At 46.3% G+C, this 15,472-nt stretch overlaps 2 long non-coding RNA genes across 11 annotated transcripts in view; both read right to left on the bottom strand.

Moving 5' to 3' along the window:
* The window catches only part of LOC108385644 (uncharacterized), a 135,657-nt gene extending 131,905 nt beyond the window's left edge, over positions 1-3,752 (bottom strand). For 4 of the 8 annotated variants that reach the window (XR_012120569.1, XR_012120570.1, XR_005056303.2 and 1 more), the window contains exon 1: positions 2,267-3,752. This is a non-coding gene — a long non-coding RNA (uncharacterized lncRNA). The remainder of the gene's footprint in view (positions 1-2,266) is intronic. The other 4 variants (XR_012120567.1, XR_005056304.2, XR_012120566.1 and 1 more) reach the window with 4 other exon arrangements.
* A 1,918-nt stretch (positions 3,753-5,670) lies between these two features.
* LOC118968527 (uncharacterized) overlaps positions 5,671-15,472 on the bottom strand; it is a 250,437-nt gene continuing 240,635 nt past the window's right edge. For all 3 annotated transcript variants that reach the window (XR_012120563.1, XR_012120564.1, XR_012120565.1), the window contains one exon: positions 5,671-6,034. This is a non-coding gene — a long non-coding RNA (uncharacterized lncRNA). The remainder of the gene's footprint in view (positions 6,035-15,472) is intronic.

Here is a 15,472-nt window from a genome sequence, read left to right as displayed (position 1 = left end):
AGTCACATACATTCTCTCTGTGAGTTGCCACCCTTCCCCCACTGGCTTCCTTTGCTTCATGCACTCTGGGCATGGATGGCTCCTCAAGGTGCTTCAGCCCCCAGTCTCCATAAACTTTAAAGCTTGCTTCTGCTGACTTTGTCTTTTAGCTTCCCAGGGACAGATTTTCAGGTGAGAAACTGGGTTGGCAGAGCTTAGAGTTACCCAAGGGCTGGACCCCAGACCAGCCAGTGGATGTGCATCGCCAGCCCAGGTAGAGTGCAGGAGAGGTAGAGTCCGTGGCATGGCACACTGTCCACTGCAGAGGCCACAGGAGGTGGGCAAAGCTTGGCCTCTCTGAAGTAATTTGATCATTGGCTGCCTCCCTCACTAGACTGTAAGCCCCTCGAGGGCAAGAAATTCAGGTTCCATTGTCTTATTCCTCATCATCTCTTCCATTGAATATAGGTCTCACGGCCTGAGACAATATAGATACTTCAAGATAAGTTTGTTTGATAATAGGTAATTTGTTGAGTTTTATAGAATTGTATCTATTCAGTAGACCAAGAAAATGGTAAACTTTATACTGCTTGCCCTATTCTTTCTTGACAAAGTGGTAGTTTTAAAGCTGACTTCCTTTCTTAGCTTACTCTTGGAAATAGCAGAGACTGTATCTATGTATCTGATCAAGATGGCATTCAAAATCCATGCAACCTCACCCTGGTCTATGACCATTGTATGTAAGATAGGCAGTTCCCTCCCTGATCTATATTCTCTGTTGGTGCCCAGGCCCTGCAATCTTTTGACCTGCTCTAAGTTCTTTCTTGACAGACTGCTTAGTCAAAGAGGATTAGGCCATCTTTTGCATCTAATTTTCAGGTTCTTTTTCTTTCCTTTAAAAAAACAAAAATGATTCCATTTTCCCCAGAGAAGACCTCATTTGGATAAAAACAATATGATGGAAGTTTCTTTCAGGAGCCTGCTTAACTTTCTAGGAACTTTCTTTGCTTTAACTACAGCAGGTTTGTTAAACCCCTGTCCTACTAGCCCTCTCCTATTAGCTTGGGCCTAACGTTCCCCAAGTACACGGTGTTGTGCCACAACCTGTTAGAATCAGGGGAAGGACTAGAGGAGGACGTCACCTGTGTCATCACAGAGCCCACAGTGTGGGCAACCCTGTGGGGCCCCTGCTTACAGAAGGCCCAGGAATAATCAGTGCCTCCTCAGTGTGAGGTTTTCAGACCAAAAGGGTCATAACCCTATAAACCACACTTCCCAGCCTGGTAGGAAAAAGATGATCATTACAGTACTGATTAGATGGACAGACTTAGCCAAGAGCAGGAGAGGAGAGGGGCAGAGCAATTCCTAAAAGCATCCTCTTTCCTCCAAGTCAGGCAGCCACACTGACTCATCTGGAGGCCCCCCAAATTATCATTAAAGCTACTCCAAGGCAGAAGTATTGGAAAGGGAGCATGTGTAGAGACCACTCTATACCCCTGGTCATCATGATTCTTTCTGTGATGAATTGGAAGTGCAGAAGCCTAAGGAAAACGATCCCTGTCCCCAGAGTACTGCTGTTTCTAAATTCACATGTTAATCACCTGTTCTCTTCCTTATATGCACCAGCAAGAGGCCCTGGCGGCCCTCAAAGGCCTGGGTAAACGACACACCCCAATGTCCAACACAAGGCAAGGCCTTACTGTAACCCACTTTCATGCTTGCATACACACACACACACACACACACACACACACACGGCTTATACACACATATTGCCTACACTTGTCCAGACAGCTGAATGGCCTGACTGCCCAGTGAGTGCCTAAGCCCAGTTCCGAGCTGGCTGGGTTTCCAGGGAGCCAAGGCCCCTGCCCAGTAATAGTAATGTGCTCACTTCTTCCAGCACTTACAGACCCGGTTCACCAAGAAATGGCTAAGGGAGGCTGGGCTCCCCTACATGGGGACAAGGGATAACTGCCAGAGTCCACATCAGGTTCTCATTAACTGTGAATGAGGGGACCCTGTGAATGAATTTTGATCAGCATTTGGACAAAGTCAAAACATTTTGTTCTGGAGTCCTGAACATCCACAGAAAAGGGCCGAGGTAGAGGCAACCCAGACCCAACCCAGATCTCTTCCCTGGAAAATTACCCTCCCATCCCCACCTACCCTTTTGCCAATCTCCCCCTCACCCTGGTGAGAGCTCCCAGCCAGTCCAGGCAGGGTCCCACCCACTCCATTTCCCATTCCCTCATTCATTCATTCATTCGACAAACATTTACAGCACCTTCTGTGTGTCAGTCATGGTGCCAGGCTCTGGAGATCTGGGGATGCCAGACAGCCTTCATGCCGAGTCCTGCTGGGGAGAGGGCAGGAGCTGTTCCTCTGCTCCTCTCATCCCAGGTGCACCCCATGCAAGGCCGTCTCTTCAGAGAACCATGGCTTCTCCAATTCTTCTTGCTGGCGCTCTTGGTGCCCGAGCAGCGGGCTCAGAAAAGTCTCTGTCCTTTCACTTGCATTAGAGGATTTTTTTAAAGCAGCGCAACAGCTTCCAAAAAGCCTGTGGCTTAGGCTAATATTTACATGTATTTGCATTTCCTTTGTACACACAGTTGGGGAAAGAGTGGAGAAGGGAGTTTTGCCAAGGGATGAAAATGCGCCCTGAGCTAATCCTCAAAGTGCTATTGCACTTGCTAATTTAAAATCAAGAAGCAACTTGTTTAGCTAAAATTCAGGTACTTTCTCTTACTCCCATCCTGGCTCTCCTTCCCCAGCAAACTTACAGCTCCCTAGCTGGCCTGAGCATCTGTCCCAGTCGGAGTGAGCTAGATTTTGTCTTGGTCTTACATATGCTGGAAATGTTCTTTTTCCTCGAATTCCTTAGGTTTTGGCCATTTTCAGAGAGCTCTGTGGGCACCCTCTGGTGGCTGACTGAAATTTTTACTGCAAACACCGCAGTTTATCAGGGATGGCTGTATCTGGCAGTCAGGCTCTTTGGTTGGATCTGGGAAATTGTAAGTCTATTTGCCATACGTTGTACCACCGCTTTCATCACATGGTAAACGAGACTGAGACCAGAACCATAGCTTTGCCTCGCAGGAGGAAAGGTCCCTCACAGAACGGGCAGAGCTAAGAAACAAGGCATGGCTTGGGGCAGGGCGGGGAGGGGCGGTGGCGCGGGCAGCCCTCCTTCCGGCTCTCCGGGGACTCAGCCGTGAAAGGAAAGCCGTGCAATCCCAGAGCAGGCCAAGCTCCCTGAAAGGCTTTCTTCCCAGAATTCTCTCTCTCCTACCAGTCCAGGGGCAGCCATTCCTGAGACTCTTCCTGGTCTTCGGAAAAGGGCAGGGGTGTCAAGTCAGGAGAAAGCTGTAGAGGCAGGAAGGAGAGCTACTCCCAAGGATGACCTCCCTACCTTAAATTCTTAAGCCTCTTAAAGAGGCTCTGATGAGCACAATAAATACCACCACCTGATTCTCCTCAGCTCCTTCTCCTGGTCTCAGGATACTCCCCAGTCAGTTAACATGCCTCATTTTACAAAAAGAGGCCCCAGAAGCTTAAATGCTAATGTGACTTTGCAGCAGCCTGTCAGCCGGGGCCCAGACTGAAGCTTTCCCTGCAGCCTGGTGTCCTGTGGAGCTGCTGTGTCTCAGCCATGTCATGCGCCTGCAACCATCAGAGCCAGCCACGCTCAAACAGGCACAAGACGAGGCCTTTGGAGGGCAGGAGCCCTAGGAAGGGTGCACTGGAGACACAGGGAAGGAGCCGTCTCACCAGTGGGTTCCAGAAGCTGGAAAGAGAAACAGACTGCTCAGATTGCAGACTCTGTGGTCTTAAGCCAAAGCCACACCATTTACCTGGAAACAAAGAGGCACTGCCTACCAGGAGGAGTTGCCTTTATTGCTACTATTTTTCATTTGCTTTTTTTCACAACCAGGCTCCAGGACAGAAGGGCCAGAGCCATCAGTCACCCCACAGTCTGACAGCCCCGTTGTGCCCTGCTGTGTCTGACAGCGCCACTGAGGGGGAACAATATCTTTCGTGGGTATGACTGGAGCAGAGCAAAAAGCCCAAAGAGGCCAGTGTGACCACAGCTGTGGGAACAGATAGCCCATCTACCCGCACAGCCACCACCCCGGAGGCAGAGCAGTCTGGGATCTCCTGTTGAATCGGAACTGAGCGTGTGGATTTTCCCCCCTAGACTGTGCTTCCAACAGAATGCAAACACTGCTGCAGGCTCGCTCTGTGCCAGACGTGGGGGTGTATAGCAGGCACCAAGTTCTTCACAGCTCAGGGCACCGCCCACTCTAAGCCATTCACATAGATTAGCTCACTAGTCTTCATGGCAACCAGATGCAGGAGGTGCTGCTGTTGCCCCCATAAAAGAGGACACCAAGACAGGGAAATTAAATAACTTGCCTCATACTATATCCCTTATGGTCACTGGCAAATCGGGATCCAAGCCCTGGCTGTCTGGCTCCAGAACCTGCGCTTTTCAACCTTTTCGTCCCACTGTTCCCCTCAGGATGCAGTATGAGTGCATTTATCTTTCACAAAAGCTGCACACAATATGTACTAGTATCATTCTTTTACCGACGAGATAACTGAGTTATAGAAGAGCTAAATGAGGTGCTACAGCTAGCAAGAGGCAGAGCCAGAGTCTGAATCCAGGTGGTTAGACTCCTGAACCCCAACTCTGACCATCACGTCCTGGTGCCACCTCCCTTTAAGCCAGGGCAGTTTTCCAATGCTTCCAATTACTAGGTTTTGCAGATTTCCTGCTGGACATTGGTGAGCACCGCTCTGGCTTTGTGGCTGACCTTAAAGCCCAGGGAGTGGCCCACCTAGAGGCAGATCTGAAAGAGCTCTTCCCTCCCTGCACAATGTTCCCAGGATGTCTTCCAGATGCTAGTGGGTTCATTGCCACCAGCCCCTGACTAGCAAGCTAACACCAGTCTTGATTCTGCCCATCACCCCAAGTTGTTCTATCTGGAACCTCCAGGTCCAGGAAGGTGACCCTCGCTCCCTTCATTAGCCAGATTATTCCAATTTCCCTGGAAGCACAAATATTTTATAGGACATAAATCAGAGCCAGTTCCTCCAGTGGGCATCAGGCTCCCCAGGGCTCAGCTCCGATGGCTCAGGAAATTGGGTAGGGGGTAGCTCACCACAGCCCTGCTTCTGAGGGGCCAGCATTCATCAGGCATTACCACATTTTACAGCCTACTTGTTTGATTAGGAAATATCTTAGGCAAATTTTTTCTCCTTTCTGGCTTATTGATCATACATATACCTGGCTACCTTCCAAAATTGACTCTGGCCTTTGTCTTTTAAGGATTGTGTTCTGCTGTGTTGAGCAGCTGAGTTTTATCAAATGGGATCAACGCCATGACACCAACTTCAAATCTCCTGATGTCAGTGCTGGGTGTCGTCCGTGTGTCCCTCCAGATCTTCCCTCATGCTTCTCCCAGGGGGCTGGCCTGTGAGGACAGCATCAACAGGTTCATGTCCTCGGGCTTTATTGAGTTCATCCAATGGAGGTCATGGCAGTAAAAGAGCAGGTTGGGGGAGAGACAGGGGAGAGCATATGTCATGCCAGGTTACCGTGGGTTATCTGTGCCCAATCCTGTGGCCACAATGTGTGCATTCTGGTATCCATTAGTAGGTAACAACGTACCCCCAGCACTCAGTAGCTTAAAACAACAATCATGTATTTTATTGATGAACCTATAATTCGGACGGGACTTGGTGGGGCAACTCACCCCTGCTCCATGTGGCATAGCTGGGGCAGCTCCAGTACGGCTGGAGAATACACTTCTCAGGTGAGAAGTGAAGTGGTCTGGTTATGGTCAGGACGGGCTCAGTCAGAGCTGTTAGCAAAGGCCTTCAGTTCTCCAGGAGGGCCTCTCCGTGGGGCAGTAAGCCTTCCTCCAGTCAAAGTGAGTGGTCCAAAGGAAGGCAAGGAAGCTGCCGGTCTCTCTCTCTTGAGGCCTGGGCCGGTGAACTGGCACAAATCATTTCCACCACATCTGGTTGATCAAAGCAATCAGAGGTCCCTCTGATTCAAGGGGAGAAAATAGAGACCCTGTTACTGATAAAAGGGGTAACAGAGAGATTTAGGCTATCTTCAATCCATCACATTTTATAGTGGCCTCTCCTATAGCTACTCTGTCCGGGGCCCATGCCCTGCTTTCCCCTGGTGCCTCACTGGGCTGGGGATGGGGCAGCTAGCTCCTTGGCAGTGCTTGACCCAAGGGCTCTCTGTGCTTGCATTTACCTACACCCTGACCACACATTTGCAATAATCTCTTTATTAAACTACCCCTCAAAATAGCTGACTTGAGCCTACCCAAGTATTTGCTGACACCCTGACAACATTTCTCTGTCAAGTTCCTGTTGGCCCCACAGGAATATTCCATGAGACCACCCGCCTCAACCTCTCCTCCCAATTCCCTCCATCCCCAAACTCCCTACACTCCAAACTCCTTCCGACCTTACCTGTCACTTTCCTTCTGGCCCTTGAAAGATCAGTCAGTAAGATCTGGCTAACTTATTAAATTACCCATCTTCCAGGATGCTCATGGCTTCACACCCACCTTACCCCCAAAAAATGTTTACACCATTACGAGGTTCTCAAGAGTCAAATGTTAGCCCAAAGAGAAATCCATAAAGAAAGAAATGTGTGAACCTCTAGTTAGGCTAATAGACAGATATTTGGGGTCAAGCTAGCCTCAAACCACAAGGACAACCTCCAAATCTTCCTGTTGGCAGTGTCCGAAAACATTTGCCTTGACTTTCGATCCCCATGCAGACAGAGCTTGAAGATCTATGTTTCCTTCTTTGGTTTTTCCCTAATGACTGTCATGCCTTCAGTGGGGGAACTGTAACTGATAAGGCCAGAGCTGGGGCAAAAGGGCAAATATTTCCTACCCCAGTGACTCATCTCATTCAAAGACAAGTCTATTTCCAGCAAGTGAAGAGGAACAAAGGTTGTACTTCTATGACACTGCAAAAGATAGTATTTTCTGGATTCTTATCTGTAACACTGATAATATGGTATCTGTCATGTGCACTTAATCAGCAGAGCCAAGAAAGGCAGCACTAAACTATATGTGAAGCACTTTCTTCTCTTTTAGCATTTCCAGAACTTCTTTTCATTTGTTAATGCATTGGAGAAATATTTATCTGAGCACTTGCTTATGGGGCAGGCAATGTGCTAAGCACTGGGCTTCAATTATGAGCAAAACACATGGTCTGGAAGATACATTACTCAAAGAATCCCACAAATAAACATGAAATAAATCGCATGACTATTGTGATACCAGTTTCCTTATAGTATGAGTGTGTATAGCAGGGAGATTATTGTAATCCAAGAGGTCAGGGATAGTTGTCTGTTGTCCTTAAGCCCCACTGATGTTCCTGCCTTCTACCAAGCTCATCAGTGCCCTGGGATAACCATGGGACAGTTAAAATGGAAGTGTTACCCCCTTGCTTGAAGCCCTGAGCCTCTGAATGCTAGGGACTTCACCTACAACAGCCCTTCCATCTATAGCAGACAGTTGCCTTGTCCAACCCACCCACCCTATGAAAAATCAGGAGCCCTGGGACACCACTCCCATCATTGGGAGGGTTCTGGAGTGGGTATTGGTGGGAGGCTTCTTCTCATGCAGAGTGAACCTTGTTTCCCAGTGGCAGGGCCAGGTCTACTAGGACACCTACCTGTTGCCGTGCCAAGCTGCCTTAAGACTCTCACCAGGCAGTCCCGGCCCCATGTGCTAGGATGCCTGAAAGGCAATGCTGTTGGACATGCAATGGGGTATCTGGCTCAGATCTTCATCCAGATTTTTAAAGAGCTAGTTTGTATACCTTTCCTGAGTCCATGTGCTGCATGAAATATGAAACTCTTTCTACCATGTCTCTGGGTATTACTATCCTGATACTTACTTTCAGTTGCTTCTCTTCTTATAGCTAATCACGGGGGAAACTACCCATTTAGGCAGTACCCAAGGTGCTCTGGGCCCCATGTTCACTCTGTCTTCTAATGGGAGCCAAGGGCCAGCAGACAGCCCCATGGGGGCTTCCATGCCCTCCCACTACTGCCCACGCTACTGGAGCAGACAGTCCACCAAGTTCTGCCCTTCCCAGCTCGTCCCTGCCTCCATGTACAGAACGTGTGCCTGCCTGGACACTGAGGCTCCACACATTCGGATGAAGGTTCCCCTTGGAGGATGCTAGTCTGGTGAGGCAATTAATAGTTACTGAGAGAAACATGAGTCAGAATTTTATTGAAGTGCTAGTTCTGCCTCTCATCAACTATGTGCATTTGGGCAACATACTGAAACAGCCTCAGTTTCTTCATTGGCAGAAAAATAAGGTAGTAATTCCCACCTTTCAAGAAGAAATAACAGCAGTGCAGTGCTAGGATCCCAGGAGGTGCTCAACAAACGCTTTCCATTCTGTTCTGACCAACCTGCTATGGCCAAAAGTCCTCCGACTCGCCCATCAGCTCCAAGACCACAGTAAAGGTGCAGATAATTGAAAATAACACTCCATTTGCTGAAATTGAGCCCTCCTTCTTGGCAAAAAGGCTTGCATCCCAAAGGATTTGGAGGCAGAAGAGTCAGATTCACAAAGAGTACTCTGCTAGGGCCTGGGGGCAGTGGGGCCCCAGGGCTGGGGGAGGTCTACCCAGTCAGAGAGATGCCCTCAATCCTCAGGGAGCACATGCAGATATCAGAAAGGTTGCAGACAGAGCCAGCCTGCACCCAAAGTGTGCCCTGACCTGACTCAGGCCAGCGACTCCACACCATTCTATGAGGCAAGAGGACAGAGTGGTGACCAGCAGGGACTCCATCTTTTAGAGAAATCAAGCTAGTGCCTCCCAGCTGCTCCAACAATCAGAACAGGGTCTGTGAAAAGGTCTGATGTCACCAACCCCACCCACAAACGGATCCTGACAACCCCTCCAAGCTGAGTGAAGAATCCAAGAGCCTCCCTCAGCCTGGCTTGGAAGAGGCCGAGAAGGCAAGGACACAGGGCCAGAGCAGCAGTGCAAGCCTCCAAAGTGTCTGAATGCATGCGTGTTGCTCTGCACACCCAGAGGAGGGCTGACTCTCCTTGGGTGACCTTGCTGGCAGCAGTGGCTTTGTTAGCGTGTGGACTTTCATCATATTCAAAAGATTCTACATTTGAAAAGAGGTAAGCTGGAGGAAGCTGGGAAAAAAGGAGTCAGAGAAGGCCTGCTGGGGTGGCACAAGCCTTCATCCAAGTTGTCACCCCGGGGCCTGAGAGGGTTGCACACAAAGAGGACTTTTCTCTCTCACATACAACTTTTTCAAAAGCAAGGGGTTCCCATAATAATAGCGATAATAACCCCATTTATTGAGAGTGGACCATGTGCCCGGAACTCTACTGTGCACTTTAAGTCCATCCTTTAATTTATTCCTCACAACCACTCCATAAGATCAGTATTATCTCCATTTTACAAACAAGGAAACTGAGGCTCAGAGATGACAAATCACCAGCCCCAGATCATAATCGTTCAGAAGGGGTAAAGCTGCAATTCTTAATTTGTGAAGCATAATGAAGAAAAGTGTGGCATCTTATAATTAGAGTCCCATCAGAATAAGAGTTACTAAGCTATACACTCTGAGGATTAGGAGGAGTCCTGAAGGGGAGTCATTCCCTCCAGGCCTCAAAGTCTTCCGTTGACCAAGGGCAGGAGGAATGGACCCTGGGGCCCTCAATGAAACATTACCTTTTCTGTGAGCATTTGGCACATGCTATAAATTATGCTGGGAAGGATTAGGTCCCTTCCTTTCTCATCCCATCTTCTTATTTAGGAAGGTCAGAGTTGCAGCCAGCTCACAGGCCTGTGACCTGTGAGTCATACGGGGACCCCCTGACTTAGAAGGGTTCCACACCTGATTTACTTCTCTGCTGCAGCTGCCCTAAACAAGGGACCCTGCCTTTTCATTTTGCAATGAACCCCACAAATTATGTGTCTGGTCCTGGACAGAGCCTTAGGGTTAGGGCAGGGAGCAGCAGCCAGTCAACTACAGTGTTCCTTTTGCCCTGTTGTCTCTTCTCATAAGTAGTGGGCTGCCTGGTTAGAACGCCACACACGATGGAGCCCAGAGATGAATCAGCCACTTTCCAACAAATGCAGATTAAACAGTTACCTCAAATTTGTCAATATAAGAGAAGTTCACTGACAAATGTGCTTTTTCAAAAATTTAACTCTATAGTACCTGACACCTCCTGCTAGACTGACCACTATCGATCTCAGGTTTTCCTCCATTTCATAAAAACCACAAAGAACTTGTCACCCTTTCTCCATGATTGCTGAGCTAGGAATTTTAAGAGTGTAATCGTAGCAATTATCCCAATTTTGCTCAGATTTCCACAGCAATATAGAGGATCATAAGAAGAAAATGAGCATTGTTTGCTGTCCAATTACATGGAGCATGTGGAAACAGGACTGTATGTCCTGATGTCAAAACCCTTGTGTTTATCATACCCTGTGCTGCAGGGCATGCTTTAGTTTATTGTGGTAAGGACTCAGATGCCTGAATAAAGAGACACCAGACCTTAACATTTTCCTAGGACTGTGATCACCTGAAATAGCATTTGCTTTCACCTGAACACAGAAGGGATAATTCAAGTAGAGAATCTGTGTCTGTGGAGAAATAGATTCCTGAAAATCTTGATGTCATGCCACTTAAAAGTATGTAGGCAATATGAGCAAGGTAGATGGACTAAACTAAATCAAAATTAAGCAGTTTCTAAGATTTTTTTTTTTTAAGAGAGCAGCAAGTATTTTGACGTGTAGGTCTGTTACCCCTCCCACACACACATACAATTTACCTCCTTAATTCAAAGACTAGAGATTTTCCCCTCTGGATTTCATGCTAGAATAACTGATACCAGTGATGTTTATTCCAAGGCATCATTCATTCATTCATTCATTATTAAGGCCAGGTCAAAACATGTGGGTGCCCTGAATAGGCTAATAGTTTAGCATTCCTTCCACTAGTATTATTTTACTGTTTATTCAGCATCTTTCTAGTGGAGGTGGGAAGAGCTGATTCTATGTTAATAAAAAGTGAAAACATCTCTGTTTACAACCCAGGGTCAACTATCCTCTCATCCTCTTCTCTGGGTATTTTCAAAGCAAAACTCCTCTTGCAGAAGAGTACTAATGAGTAATGTAATTACTGGTATGTTTGAAATGGTGATGTAGAAAGGTAGTTACATTGCACAGCGAACAGTATTTTGCCTGAAAAACCCCATTCCCATCTGTGTAGGACTCCAATATATGTTCCAGTTAGACAAAAAGGTTCCTCCATGAAAAGAAAATAAACCTGCTCCTTTGTCCACACCTTTCTTTTATTACTACCCCCCACTGATCTTCAAAGAGTCTTCCACATATTAGTGGAATTAGTAGATCCTTGGTTAACCAGGCCAGTGTGACTAAGAAGCAGAACAAAAGCAGTAAACTCTTCCAGTGCCCTTTGTGAGCAAAGACTGGCAGTCCCAGGGCCACGGCTGAGCCTGGACTCACCTCCCCTCTGTGTACATCAGCTCCACTTTGCCTCTGACCCAACAGACACATTCACACAGTCATCAAGACCACTCACTTCCCCAAAGGCCCACATTCACCAGAAAAGCCAGACTCTGACACAATTCCTTAGCATAACTCAAAGAGGATGTTGTCTATCCCATAGTTTCCCGGACCTCCTTCATCAGGGACTCAAGACCCCAGGACCCACTTTGAAATCACTTCTATAAACTGGATTAATGAGCCTCTCTGATAGGCTGCCTTTCTCTGGGATGCCTTCAGGGATAGAAGATCATGATTCTTGAAAGGGAAGATGAAGAGCTAGAACCCAGCTGGGACTCTTTGAACACCAGGGAGAAAAGCCCCCAAATGTCTATAGAATTGGAGGGAGAGAGATGAGGGGGTGTAAGATGCTAAGGGGAAAACCTCCTGCTCACAGACACAAGGCAGGCAAACAGCAGACATTGTTAGTTACCTACTACTCCCTCCTCCTGTCCATCCCAGAACTCTCCCGAAAGGTCTCCTGGGATGTTAGCAAGTGGGTAGTGAGCTTCTAGCTCAGATTCACTCCTTGAACAATCTCCTTTTCTAGCCATACAGAAGGCTACTTCTTGAGCAGTTTTGATTGGCTGTGGTTGATTAACATCAACCCACAGTGATGATTTTAAAAGTCACTAACCAAGCCTCATAAGGAAGGCACATTGTGAGAACATTTGAGTATCTTCAGAATGAGACCCAGGAAATCCTCTCTCTCTATTAAACCACCCCTGCCTGTCACTGCGACTGCCTTGCAGATGTTCCTAAACAGTGCCTCCTCTCCCCACCCTCACTTTCCAGTTGCAGGTACAGGGAATCCAGTAAAACAGCACCAAACACAAACACAAACAAGGCGTAAAGGGTGTGAACATCTGAAGAATGTTGCAGATAGGAAGTGCTGAAGGAATCAAGAGGGGAAAGTGCTTTAACCAGAGGTAAGCAAAATAGGAGTGACATTAGAAGTAGAGGTGAGTGGCAATGAATGGGAGGCAAAAAGCAGATCTGCTCAGGGGAAAGTGGATTCCTCAGTCCAAACTACTCCGCACACCCGAAATGGAAGTGCTCAGGACAATGGTGTGTTGGTAAATGTTTGACAATGCACTCAGATTTGTAAATTTTGCCAAATTTCGTGGTGCAAATATTTCCTTCATGGCCCATTTCAAGCCACCAACATGTCATCACTGAACACAAAGTTGGGAAGATGTGCACAAAACTGGCTCTTGCGAGTAGGTACAAGTTGGCTCCAGCACACTACAGAGTCAAGACCTCCAAGGCTTATTTCTTAAGTTTAGCCTGGCTTAGTTGCACCCAAATGGCATTTCTCCAGAGGGAGATGGGCTGACACAGAGACAAGTCAGCTGCAGCCATACCTGATGTGCTGCCTCATATGTAGAATAATAGAGAATGTGGCCTATTTTTAACATTGCAATTTTCTGAATTCTGTTTACAATTCTCTGGCCCTCCTCTAGTCTTAGTATTCCTTTCTGTACAGGGCAGGGCATCTCACCAGGTTCTGCTCAGCTTTTTGGGCTAAAGAGAATAGAATTTGCACCAGCCCAGTTGATGTTGTTACAACCATTGCCGATCCCCCTATAGCGCCTCCCAGCCTCTCTGTGGCTCTGCCCGGAACTACAAGGGGTCAGATACTGACTGCCGCCCTTCATCATGCTGAAATGATCTGAAGCCTCTGGCCTCGTAACCTGTACTAATACAAATCCTAGAAATAAAGACTCTGAACTCAAAGGTTATTTTGTGCTGCACAGAGAAGACCAGAGCACAGCAGGTAGGGGCTCCTGGACAGACCTCTTGTAGGCCACTTGGCTCTCCCTGGGGACCTTTCCATCATGTCCTCTTCTCCTTTCATAGCCACTCTATGAAAGGGACCTACTACAGGGGCCTGTGGCTAGTCTGCGAGTCCTACACAAAGGATTTTTCTGCTGTCCTGTACATGTCTCAGAGACAGAGCAGGTTCATGTGTAAGGAAAAACAAACATTTTCCAAGTTCTCCCTCATCCTTTCTTCCAGTTGGAGATATATATAGGTTTTCTCAGAGAACAAAATAAGCCAGAAATCAGAATTAAAGAGTCATAAATATGTTCTGAAAATTTAATATAAATATAAATGCAGTATTTTTTCTTTTTCATCCAAATCCCGATTATTTTTTAAGACCTTGGTTATGGTACACTTGGAAGGAAACATTCTAGGTAGCTGTTCTGAGACATAGTCAATAACTCTGTCTATAATTTCTTAGAGCGATCTGAACTATACAACCATTCTATCTTTCTCTTGGCCTCTACCCTTTGCTTTCCGAGTGAGTTGAGCTAAATTCATTATGAGAGATTTTATTGTATCATACTTCTGCTTGCTAAATACCTGACTGATTTCATTGTTTTCTCAGGCCATGAACCTAAAAAGCTAATTGATGTGTGTTCTCTTCAAGTTGCACATCCATCCCAGCAGAGGGGTTTCTGAGTGTAGGCTACTGTTCCAAAATCTCTGGATATTGATCCTCATATTGCACAATTTTCCAATAAAGATCTTAATCACACGGACATAAATCAGCAGAACTACTGAGCGTCTCCCTGAATATTCACCGGGTGAGAGATGTAGGTGGCGTCTTTGACTAGGCAAGCGGCAGGCAATTGCATACCTTGTTGGAAAAGGAAGAGATTTGCACTGGGAGAGCTTATCAGTCCTTAAATATTTGTTTGTTTTCTCAGTTATAAAATTACCACATCCTTCTCAAGAAAATTCCACCAAATACATCTATTGTCTGAGGGGATTATTTTATATTTTGCTACAGCTTTCAAAATAGGACATACTTGACTTTTTAAAACTCACTTTGAAAAATCAGGGGACTCTTTTGTTGCAGGAAAGATGTACAGGCTCACTGGTTTCTGTAATGTTTCTTTTTTGCATACCTATACAAAAGACACCATTCTGCACAGGCTCAACAGTCTTCTACAAAGCACAGCTTCTGATAGTAGAGAACCTAACATTGAACAAACTGCACTTGTCATCTAAAACCCTTTTCCTTCTGTTAGTTGAGACTTCTGAGTGAGATGAATTTATCTAATGTGACCTTTACAGTTTACTTCACTTTACTTTTGCTATAAGCAAAATGAGGGTAAACATATCTGTCCCTACCTCACAATGAAGCAACATTGGATAGCTTGGCCCCCTTGTAGAAAGTGGCATTCCACAGAGCACAGGGTAAGTGCTGGCCAAGACAAAAGAGAAGATCTTCCTTCCCAAGTAATCTACAATCCAGGAGTCCAACATGGGCCAAAGTCTGGGACAAAAGCCCAGAGACAACTCTACCTGTGCTCTAGGACAAGACCTCATCTTCCTTTCCTAATTTCCTATGGTGCTTAGTGCATTTTTATTAATAAAACCAGATAATGTGGTTTTTAATTAATAACCAGATAAATGTGGTTCACTGAATGAAAGATGAACAGTTAGCTTAATTAGTGTCTTATCTTTGGCTGACATAGGTACAATGTTTAGTCCTTCAGAAACTGGAATGGGAAGATTGATAACTCTTGCTTTGAATTACAAGATGTCCAAAGATCCAAACGAAAACTATCTGACCTCATTTTGTTACCACATCTCAATTTTATCTCATTCAGCAGCTTTCTAGGATAGGAGTAGATTGATAGTCTTACAGACATCTCCTAAAGCCCAAGAGATTATCTTATCCCATAGTTCACTTTTGGAATTCTTTTGGCATTCTTCTATTTGACACACATCAAAACATCAACATCATTAATATGTTTTAATGTGATTCATTAATTTGCAGAGAGGAAGATATGACTTCTAGGCTGATATAAGTGGTCAGAGAATGTCTCTGCTGAATAAAAACTAATTACAGTGATTTTTAGTTTGTGCTATAATGTATCT

Source organism: Manis javanica, chromosome 8 (assembly GCF_040802235.1).
Source record: "Manis javanica isolate MJ-LG chromosome 8, MJ_LKY, whole genome shotgun sequence".
Taxonomy (NCBI): Eukaryota; Metazoa; Chordata; class Mammalia; order Pholidota; family Manidae; genus Manis; species Manis javanica.
This window is presented reverse-complemented; position numbering and strand designations above follow the sequence as displayed.